Source organism: Hyla sarda, chromosome 3 (genome assembly GCF_029499605.1).
Source record: "Hyla sarda isolate aHylSar1 chromosome 3, aHylSar1.hap1, whole genome shotgun sequence".
Lineage (NCBI taxonomy): Eukaryota > Metazoa > Chordata > Amphibia > Anura > Hylidae > Hyla > Hyla sarda.
This window is the reverse complement of record NC_079191.1, coordinates 193,639,490-193,643,468: the sequence shown is the minus strand read 5'-3', so window position 1 is coordinate 193,643,468 and position 3,979 is coordinate 193,639,490.

Sequence of the window (3,979 nt, the reverse complement as noted above, 5' to 3'; positions counted from 1 at the left end):
ATTTTTTACAAAAGGTAATGGGAGAAAATGCCCCCCAAAATTTGTAACCCCATCGCTTCTGAGTATAGATATATCCCATGTTAGGATGTACAATGCTCTGCGAGCGAACTACAATGCTCAAAAGAGAAGGAGTCACATTTAGCTATTGGAAAGTGAATGTTGCTGAAATGGTTTTCGGTGGGCATGTTGCATTTAGGAAGCCCCTATGGTGCCAGCACAGCACAAAAAAAACACATGGCATACTATTTTGGAAACTACACACCTCAAGGAATGTAACAAGGGGTATAGTAAGCCTTAAAACCTCATAGGTGTTTCACGACTTTTTGTTAAAGTTGGATGTGTATTTTTTTTTCACTAAAATGCAGTTTTTTCCCCAAATTTTACATTTTTACAAGGGGTAATAGGAGAAAATGACCCCCAGAATTTCTTCATTTCTTCTGAGTATGGAAATACCCCATGTGTGGACGTCAAGTGCTCTGTGGGCGAACTGCAATGTATAGAAGAGAAGGAGTGCCATTGAGCTTTTGGATAGTGAATTTGTTTGGAATGGAAGTCAGGGGCCATGTGCGTTTACAAAGCCCCCCGTGGTGCCAGAACAGTGGACCTCCCAACATGTGACCCTATTTTGGAAGCTACACCCCTCAGAGAATTTAATAAGGGGGCAGTGAGTATTTACACCCCACTGGTGTTTGACAGATCTTTGGAACAGTGGGCTGTGCAAATGAAAAATTACATTTTTCATTTTCACGGACCAATGTTCCAAAAATCTGCCAGATACCTGTGGGTCGTAAATGCTCACTGTACCCCTTATAACATTACATGAAGGGTGTAGTTTCCAAAATGGGGTCACATGTGGGGGGGTCCATTGTTCTGGCACTATGGGAGCTTTGTAAACACACGTGGCCTTCAATTCCGGACAAATTTTCTCTTAAAAAGCCCAATGGTGCTCCCTCTCTTTTTTACAAGGGCTAATAGGAGAAAATGACCCCCAGAATTTGTAACCCCATTTCTTCTGAGTATGGAAATACCCCATGTGTGGACATCAAGTGCTCTGCGGGCGAACTACAATGTATAGAAGAGAAGGAGCGCCATTGAGCTTTTGGATAGTGAGTTTGTTTGGAATGGTGTGTAGTTTCCAAAATGGGGTCAATTGTGGGGGGGGTCCATTGTTCTGGCACTATGGGAGCTTTGTAAACACACGTGGCCTTCAATTCCGGACAAATTTTCTCTTCAAAAGCCCAATGGTGCTCCCTCTCTTCTGAGCATTGTAGTGCACCCGCAGAGCACTCTACATCCACATATGGGGTATGTTCTTACTCAGAAGAAATGGGGTTAGAAATTTTGGGGGGGATTTTTTCCCATTTTCCCTTGTGAAAATTTAGGGTAACACCAGCATTTTAGTGAAAACATATATTTTTTTCATTTTCCCATCACACTTTAACAAAAATTGGTCAAACACCTGTGGGGTGTTAAGGCTCACTATACCCCTTGTTGCGCTCCGGGAGGAGTGTAGTTTCCAAAATGGGGTCACATGTGGGTATTTATTTTTTTGTGTTTATGTCAGAACTGCTGTAAAATCAGCCACCCCTGTGCAAATCAAATGTACATAGTGCTTTCTCACTCCTGAGCCTTGTTGTGCGCTCGCAGAGCATTTTACACACACATATGGGGTATTTCCGTACTCAAGAGAAATTGTGTTACAAATTTTGGGGGTCTTTTTTTCCTTTTACGGCTTGTGAAAATAAAAAGTGTAGGGCAACACCAGCATGTTAGTGTAAAATGTTTTATTTTTTTACACTAACAGGCTGGTGCAGCCCCCAACTTTTCCTTTTCATATGGGGTAAAAGGAGAAAAAGCCCCCAAAAATTTGTAGTGCAATTTCCCCCGAGTGCGGAAATACCCCATATGTGGCCCTAAACATCAGGGCTCTGAAGTGAGAGAGTGCCATGCACATTTGAGGACTAAATTAGGAATTGCATAGGGGTGGATATAGGGGTATTCTAGGCCAGTGATTCTCAAACAGGGTGCCTCCAGATGTTGCTAAACTCCCAGCATGCCTGGACAGTCAGTGGCTGTCCGGATATGCTGGGAGATTTACAACAGCTGGAGACTCCGGGTTTGAAACACTGCCGTACAATAAGTTTTTCATTTCTATTGGGGGGACAGTGTAAGGGTGTGTATATGTAGTGTTTAACCCTTTATTATGTGTTAGTGTAGTGTTTTTAAGGTACATTCACAATGGCGGGTTATGGTGAGTAGTGTTGCTTGCGAATATTCGCAATTTGAATTTAATTAGCGAATATCGCATATTCGCGAATTCGCGAATATTCGCGAATATAGCGCTATATATTCGTAATTACGAATATTCTTTTCTTTTTTTTTTTTTTCACAGTACACATCACAGTGATCATCCCTCTCTGCTTCCAGCTTATGTGGTGTAAGAAGGCTCTAATACTACTGTGTGAGACTGGTGTGCGAATTTTCGCATATGCGAAACTTTACATATGCTAATGTTCGCATATGCGAATTTCCGTTTATGTTAATTTTGTATATACAAATTTTCGCATATGGTAATTTTCGCACACGCGCGAATATTCGCATGTGCGAAAATAAAACGGGGATATTACGAATATGCGAACATTCGCGAATATGACGAATATTCGTCCATATATTCGCGAATATTCGCGAATTCGAATATGGCCTATGCCGCTCAACACTAATGGTGAGTTTCCCGCTAGGAGTTTGCACTGCGGTAAAAAATTTGCCACAACTCAAACTTAAAGAAACTTACTGTAAACCCGCCAGTGTGAATGTACCATGTACATTCACATGGGGGGGGGGGGGGATGGGCAAACCTCCAGCTGTTTCAAAACTACAACTCCCAGCATGTACTGACAGACCGTGCATGCTGGGAGTTGTACTTTTGCAACAGCTGGAGGCACACTGGTTGGAAAACCTTCAGTTAGGTTCTGTTACTTACCATTGTGCCTCCAGCTGTTGCAAAACTTCAACTCCCAGCATGTACTGATCCCCAAAGGGAATGCTGGGAGATGTAGTTATGCAACAGCTGTAGGTACATAACTACAACTCCTAGCATGCCGAAACAGCTATTTGCTGTCTGGGAATGCTGGGATTTTCAGTTTTGCAACTGCACAGTGATCTCCAAACTGTGGCTCCCCAGATGTTGCAAAACTACAAATCCCAGCATGCCCAGACAGCAAACAGCTGTGTGGGCATGCTAGGAGTTGTAGTTTTGCAAGATCTGGAGGGCTACAGTTTAGAGACCACTGTATAGTGGTCTCAAACTGTAGCCCTCCAGCTGTTGCAAAACTACAAATCCCAGCATACCCAAACAGCTGTCTGGGCATGCTGGAAGTTGTAGTTTTTCAACATCTGGAGGGCTACAGTTTAGAGACCACTGTGTAGTGGTCTCAAACTGTAGCCCTCTAGATGTTGCTGGGCAACTCACCGGCTTCCGTAGAATCCAGGGAGCCGCATCGCCGTCCTCTTCTGCCGCTGATCTCTGCCACCAATCGTCGCTCCACTCCCACAGATGGGTAAGTGGACTTCGGCACCGGTCCTCTGTCCATTTCCCCGTTCTTCCCCGCCTACAGTGGGTGGGCAGGACGGGAAACTGAAAGTTAACCCCCCCCCCCGCCCCGGAACTGCTATTGGTCGTCATGTCTATACGACCAATAGCAGGGATAGGAGGGGTGTCTTGGACAACCCCGATCCCCCTTATTTTCCAGGGCACCGGGTCACCATAGACCCGTATGACCCGGAATTGTGCAAATAGCAGGTGTGAATTCACCTACGATTTGCCACGATCGCCAACATGGGGGGTCATACCCCCCTGGGCATTTGCACGGGATGCCTGCTGAATGGCGTGTGGCGGGGTTCGGAAGTGACCCAGGGTGTCATGATGTAACGTTACATCATGGGTCCTGTAGTGGTTAATGATGCAGCGATTTTTCAGTTT